Consider the following 7,929-nt stretch of genomic DNA (forward strand, 5'->3'; position numbering starts at 1 on the left):
CTCTTGCTCTGTAGCTTTGATTTTCAAATAAATAAATAAATGGGCCGGCGCCGCGGCTCACTAGGCTAATCCTCCGCCTAGCGGCGCCGGCACACCGGGTTCTAGTCCCGGTCGGGGCGCCGGATTCTGTCCCGGTTGCCCCTCTTCCAGGCCAGCCCTCTGCTGTGGCCAGGGAGTGCAGTGGAGGATGGCCCAGGTGCTTGGGCCCTGCACCCCATGGGAGACCAGGAAAAGCACCTGGCTCCTGGCTCCTGCCATCGGATCAGCGCGGTGCGCCGGCCGCAGCGCGCCGGCCGCGGCGGCCATTGGAGGGTGAACCAACGGCAAAGGAAGACCTTTCTCTCTGTCTCTCTCTCTCACTGTCCACTCTGCCTGTCAAAAAAAAATAAATAAATAAATAAATAAATAAATAAATAAATGGAAAGAAAGAAAGAGAGTGGGGAGAGAGAGGAAGAAAGGAAAGAAAAAGAAAGAAAGAAAGAAAGAGAGAGAGAGAGAGAGAAAGAAAGAAAGAAAGAAAGAAAGAAAGAAAGAAAGAAAGAAAGAAAGAAAGAAAGAAAGAAAGAAAGAAAAAAGAAAGGAAAAGAAAAGAAAGAAGGAAGGAAGGAAGGAAGGAAGGAAGGAAGGAAGGAAGGAAGGAAGGAAGGAAGGAAGGAAAAAGAAAACAAAAACTAAGCCTGGAAGACTGGAAAACCTTGGGCGGATTTTGCAGATATCACAGGAGGCCTCGTGCTCCAGGGCCACACTTGCAGACACGCTTACTTCTGTTCCCCACATAGTGTTAATCCACAAAACTGCTCCTTCTTGCAGTGATTCTAGCGACCCTGAATGTGCACTTTTATTCTAGCCTGGGCTGTTTGAGGAGTCTGGAGGTCCACCCCAAGAGAAAAGTTCAATCTCAGTTGCTTGTGGCTCTTTTTGAAAAACTTTTTTAGCCCAGAGGGGTTTTCAAAACTGTCTATGACTCAACAGACCCAGTCCATTGCTCGCCGGAGAGTCATTACCAAGTAATGAAGCCATGCTGCTCATTTCCATGTTTTACTTGTGGATTGATGAAAATTTGAAGATTTTCATGCCAAACCAATGAGTGATTTTCTGTATTTTATTTTTGTCTTTCCTTATTGTGTGACCTTCTAATTGGGAACATTGATTGCTTTCTGCCATTTGCTTAATGATTTTGACGTCATCCCTTTGGGCATCGGAGTGAAGTAATAAAAGGAACAAAGTCACATTGCTCTATTTCTAGTGCTATAAACAAAATTGGGTGAAAACGAAGGCTAGCAATCAGTATTTCAAAATGCAAATGCATTTTAGAGTGAAAAATAAATTTCAGAAAAGCTGTTACATTGTTTTCAATTTGTGGCAACGTTAAATTCTGACTCCATAGGAAAAGATTAGAAATAGAATCAGACAACACCAAACAACTGGTTTATGGACCAGTTAGTTTCAGTACCCCTGTCCTGTGTGAACATACTCCAAACACATGAATTAATTAGCACAGAGTATGTGGCAAGCAGATGGGATACTTTGATAACTGAGCTACACTTTGGTATGGACAAGACAGAAAAGGCCATCTTTGCAGCTGTCAATCTTTGATTGACATCTATTGAGCGCTCACTATGTCCAAAGCTCTGAGGCATACTGACATACAGATTTGTATGTTGTCACGTCCTGGCTCTTCTTTTCTCTGAATTTCTAACATTAAGTGAAAACAGAGAGAGAATGAGGGCACACATCATGCCTCTTTCCATGTTACAAATAATGCTATACAGGTAGTGAAAACCACCAGTTTAAAATACCATTTTGTCTGTAAGACCTGTGGGCCTTCGCAGGAGAAAGGGCAGCCTTTTCTTTGTTGTCTGTGGGTAGACTCACACTTGCATCCCACTGCCAGAGGAGAAAACCAATGCAACTGCTGAAGCAAGACACCTGCTCCCGCTCCTGCAGATCACCTGCATTCTGTTCTGCATGTCGGAAGCCGGCCTTTCCATGCCACCGCAGTGAGCAGCTTCCTGCTTGCACTGTCGTCAGGATGGCCAAGGGGGGTACTGGCAGGAGTTTGGAGTGAGAAGGGAGCGTGAGGTTGCCACATGCGTTGTGAGCTCCTTGGCTCCTGCCTCAAGGAGATATTTACAGGTGGCGAATTTCCCTGATTTGAGGATACAGCTCCTGTGAAGCACCCTCTGCACACAGCTCTCTCCTTACTCCATCTGTCTGTCTTTCTCAGTTCTGGCAACCTGTCCTTTGCCTCCTTCCATAGGAAGGGAGATTACGTGGAGCCCCAGCTGTTACTATCAGCCCCAGAGTGTAGAGTATCCCACACTTGTGTTAATCACCTCTTTATTAAATTGTCTTCAAAATATCCTATTAGCATGTGCTTGTCTTTCCAACCAGAGCCTTTGAAACATCTAAGATAGAAGCTAGTGCAAAGTTACCCACTAACGTATTGAATTTTTAAACTACAGTGTTATCAATCAGAATCAGAAAGGTGAAATACTGAAAAATGCCTTTATATTAAAGAGTCTCACCCCACTTTGGATGTTTGCAAACCATTTCCAATCCTCCCTCTTCCCTTCTTGCTCCACTTCCAGACAAGCTGATTAAAAAAAAAAAAAGTCTGGGTGCTCTCTCCTTTGCTCAAGTCTCATAGACCCTGACCAAGCCCGGGAAGCGTCAGCCCAGTCTCATCCCCCAGCCACAATAAAACAAAGCCAAGTTCTTTCACTGCTCTCTCAAGCCATGTTTGAATCTGCTTGGGAGCCTGCTCTGCTCTCCCCAGAAAGCCTCATTGTGTGAGTTACAAGACTTTCCATATTCCATTGGTGTGTGTATGGCATCATGGGTATTCACCTGCCTTAGTCCATTTTGTGTTGCTATAACAAAATAGCTGAGGCTGCATAACTCATCAAGTAACGATGTTTGATTGGCATGTGATTCTGGTAGTAGGAGGGTTCAAACAGCCTGGCAGTGATGTCCTGACGAGGGCCCCTTATCTGTATTACAACATGACAGGGATGAAGAAAGTAAACTAAACACATACAGAAGGGGCCAAACAGGTGGGATGGCCTTGCCTCATGACAACTCAGTTTGGGGCCAGCATTGTGGTGCAGTAGGTTAAGACAGCCCCTGTGATGCAGACATCTTAGATCAGTAGTTCAAGTCCCAGCTACTCTGCTTTCTTACTTTTAAAAGCTTATTTATTTATTTGAAAGGCAGAGTTATAGACAGAGAAGGAAAGATGGGACGGGGCGGGGGGGGGGGGGGGGTTGGAATCTTTCATCCACTTGCAGCCAGGACAGACCCAGAACAAAGCCAGGAGCCAGGAGCTTCTTCCAGGTCTGTTACATGAGTGCAGGGGCCCAAACACTTGGACCATCTTTGATTGCTTTCCCAGGCACATTAGCAACAAGCTGGATCAGAAGTGGAACAGCTGAAGCTTGAACTACCCATATGGGATGCTGGCATTGCAGGCTGGGACTCTAACCTGCTGAGTCACAGCTCCAGTCTCAGCTACTCAGCTTTCAATCCAATCCCTTGCTAATGAGCCTGGGACAGCAGTGGAAGATGGCTCAATACTTGGTCTCCTGCTACTCATGTGGAAGACCAGAATGGAACTCCTGTCTCCTGGCTTCAGCCTGCCCCAGAACCAACTATTGTGGCCATCTGGGAAGTGAACCAGCAGATAAAAGATTCTCATCTCTCTCTCTCTCTCTCTCTCTATCTCTCTCTCTCTCTCTCTCCATTTTTCTTTACTACTCTGCCTTTCACATAAATAGATAAAAGCTTAGGGATGGCGCTGTAACACAGCAGGTTAAGACACTGTCTGCAATGCCAGCATCCCATATTGCCAGATCAAATGCACGTCCAATCCAGCTCTCTGCTAAGGCCTGAGAAAGCAGTGGAGGATGGCCTAAGCCCTTGGGCCCCTGCATCCACATGGGAGACATAGATGAAACTCCTGGCTCCTGACTTCAGCATGGTCCAGTCCTGGCCCTTGTGGCCATTTGAAGAGTAAACCAGAGTATAAACAATCTTTCTCTCTGTGTCTCTAATTCTGATTTTCAGATAAATAAATAAATCTTATAAAATAAATAAATAAATAAAATATTTAAAAACAAAGAAAATGAAAATGTAAGCCATGCAAGGAGAAAATATTTGTAAGTCAAATATATAATAAAGCACTTATATACATGCCATAATTATGCACTCCACAAAAATAATAATAATAAATTATTTTAAAAACCACTTTTTCAGTACTAATTTAGTCCTGTGACAACTAGAAGTCCCTCAAGACAGTAGTAATCTACTCACAAGGGTGGGATCCCATGGCCTAGCTTCCTTACCTCCTGGTAGATGCCATCTCTTAAAGGTTCTACTACCTCCAACTCATCAGTTAAGCTTCCATCATGTGGGCCTTTGTGTGAAAACCATATCTGCACCCTAGTATCACTGGAGCCAAATATTTTGGGGATCCATTGTGCCCCTGTGGGCTGACCACAGTAGTCTCCACCTATCAACTCTCAATGGATCCCAATTCAACTTACAAAAATGCATCCAATACCATCTCAGTAACACACAAATAGCTATCAGAAGGAGCATGATTGAAAACTGCCAGTCCCCTGCATTGTGGCTGGCGTCAGTGTCCTGGATGAACAGGAAAGGAAAGCAAGCCATCCCTCTCCTGTCTGCCTCCCTCCTGAATGCTTCTCAACTTCTTTGCAGTGGATGACCTAGGAGACTGTCCAGGAGAAACTCTGGCCATACACACATGAGATTTCTCTCAGCTAAGTCACCTCTCTAATTTAACCACCCTTCTTCCACCAAAAATTAGAACCTCCACTTAGGCTCACTGCTTTGGCATCTGTAAGTGTTTGCTTTTCTCAGCTAGGATGGTTTTTACTTGTAAGCAATGAAAATGAGCCGGCGCCGCGGTTCACTAGGCTAATCCTCCTCCACCTTGCGGCACCGGCACACTGGGTTCTAGTCCCAGTTTGGGCGCAGGATTCTGTCCCGATTGCTCCTCTTCCAGGCCAGCTCTCTGCTGTGGCCAGCGAAGGCAGTGGAGGATGGCCCAAGTCCTTGGGCCCTGCACCCCATGGGAGACCAGGAGAAGTACCTGGCTCCTGCCATCGGATCAGCGTGGTGCGCCGGCCGCAGCGCGCCGGCCGCGGCAACCATTGGAGGGTGAACCAACGGAAAAGGAAGACCTTTCTCTCTGTCTCTCTCTCACTCACACTATCCACTCTGCCTGTCAAAAAAAAAAAAAAAAAGAAAGAAAGATAAAAGAAAATGTACTCATGGCAGCTTAAATAAAAGTGGGAGACAACTGGGAGAAAAGAGTGGTCACACAAGGGGTGGGGACTGGGTGTGCAGCCAGGTCTCACCAGGAACTCCCTCCTCTCCCCTTAAGTGCAACCACCAAGCTGCTTCCTAACTTACAACCTCCAAAAGGCTGATCCTTTTGCCTGGAAAACTGTCCCAGGCAGAACACGTATGCGGCTGACCCCCGCTCACCTTCACAGCTCAGCTCAGCTTCACTGGCGCTTTTTTTCTTGAATAACCTTTCTGCACCTTGCCTTGGCTGATAGCTCTCACCACACAGTGTCGTGATCACCAGAGGGTGCTCGAATAACCATGTGAAGACAAAGATCATGATTTAGGATTGGCAGATAGCAATACAGGTGCCAGATGGATCTGGACTTCAAACAAGGCATTAATATTTTGTAGTACGATTGTGTTCTCTACGGTATTTCTATAGCACGAAGTTTGGCAAACTTGCCACGATTTTCTTAAACACCTAGCATGGAGCCAGCAGATCATGTGCACTTGGTAGAAATATAGTGAGTGAGTGGGGAGGGTACTGGTAAAAATAAGCACAACATCTCTCATGGACTCCATCCACTCAAAGCACAGCCATGAGGTTCCAATTGAGTAGCAACTAGCACAAGCAAATAGTGCCCACAAAATTAAATAGGGAATCAAAGATTTCCAAAGAAAAAGCTCAATTAGCTACTGGTAAAGAAGAAAATCTTAATGCAAACAGACAGTGTAAGTGATGGGGACCCCAATACCCCTTCATGTCCTCCCCAGATGAGATTTGGATAAATGCAATCTCAACAGAAGTCTCAAACAGAAGTGGAGAAAGTCTTAGCTCTGTACTTTCTGATTTCACACATTCAAAGGTCTAACATTCTACCCTTGGTGGAAAAGAGGGGTAAAAGTGTTTTGAGTCTGGAGCTGCATTGTGTGGTTTCATTTGATCCACCCGGCAGAGGGCCTTCCCAAGTAAGGAGAGCTTCCTTGGAGCAAATCATTTTAGAGCCGAGATTGCCAGACTTTTTTGTTTGTTTGTTTCAAGTTTCCATAAGGGTATTAAGTTGCTTCCAAAATACACAACCCCTCTATGAAAGAGCTGCATGCTACCACGTGAGAAAATCCATTTCTGGCCAACAGACGCACTTGGATCGCATCTTTCAGTTAACAAGTGGAGTTCCTCTTGCCGTTTTCAAGAAGCCATTGGGTAGGCAGATGTGGTTCTCCTGACAGCTCAGGACCATGAACCCCAGTGTAAAAAACTAACCCAGTGCTGCATGGTAAGTGACAAAACACAAGGGTTTTCTTCCAAGGGAAAATATTAATTAAAATGTAAGTAACCAATTTTTGTCAAAGGAACTTTCATTTTCTACCTCTACTCCTTTTTTCCCACAACCAACACTGTCCCATAAACTCCGTTTCCTACACTTACACTTACGGAGCCTGTATCCTTAAGGAGGAAACAACTCGCATGCATAGTCAAATAAAAGGACATTAAAATTCAGGGCAAAAACAGATGGAGAAGACGAAAGCGGCAACTAAAATGCCTGGAGTTCAAAGGAATCCAGGAAGACCTTGTTGGGGGGGGGGGGGGAGTGGTATTGGAGCCGTGAAGGGGCTGGGTGAAGTTCAGTGGAGCAGAAAGCTATTTTAGGAGCTTGCATAAGCCTCAGTGAATTGCTATTGGATATGATATGGGATGTTCTAATTTGTGAAGCAGACTAGGGTTTTAGGCTGCAAAGAAAAGAGTGGAGAATCTCTTTGGGTACATAGGCCAGGCTGGCTTCTTGAAGATACTGAACCCCAAATGGAGACAGATAAATTCAATGACCTAGACAGCGTGGGCCTTTGCCTGTTTCCGAAGATCTGGTCTGAACGCCCCCCACCCACACCAGCTGTCAGTTCACCAAACCACCATCAGTGCGCCATCAGCTTCCCTTCTCATGAGCATAGGTTTGTGTCTCCTGCCAGCAGTTCTAATGCTGGACTCCTCCATCTCTTTATCTCTGCCTCTCAAATACATTAATTATTTGTATAGGCTAGAGGTAGTTATGGCAAGGAACAGAGGAAGGGGCCAATTCAGGTTATGTGCAAGGACACTGGGCAGCCTCAATGGCTTGGTTGAGGTTGCAGACTCTGAATAGCCACTAAGCTTTTCTATGGAATCTGTGCTGGGTCCTCATTGTGGCCAAAAACCCTCTTCTTTATTGCTGTTCTCTGGAGCACCCTACTGAACTCCGCCCTTGCAGACCTTAGTCAGGTCAGCTACCTACAGGGTTTGCAGCAGCCTTGGGGCTTTGAAGCAGGGATACTCTTACATTCTGCAGCCTCCGAGGTCTGGCTTCCAGGGCTGCCTTAGGGGACCCCCCCCCAAGAAGACAGAACACCCTCATCTGACAGTGCATAACCCAGAGAGTACGTCCCTGCCTAGGACATTTCACCTTGCTGTGTGGTCAGAACCACTACCTGCCTGACTTCGGTCCTGTCTGCCAATGTCTATGACATCCTTGCTAAAATTTATGTTTACACAAGAATAGAGAGAAGCTAGCCTAAAATAATCACCAATCCTACGAAAATTAGCCATTAAAAAACATAAGCAGCCTGGCCCATGTGTTT

The sequence above is a fragment of the Oryctolagus cuniculus genome, chromosome 5 (genome assembly GCF_964237555.1).
Source record: "Oryctolagus cuniculus chromosome 5, mOryCun1.1, whole genome shotgun sequence".
Classification (NCBI taxonomy): Eukaryota; Metazoa; Chordata; class Mammalia; order Lagomorpha; family Leporidae; genus Oryctolagus; species Oryctolagus cuniculus.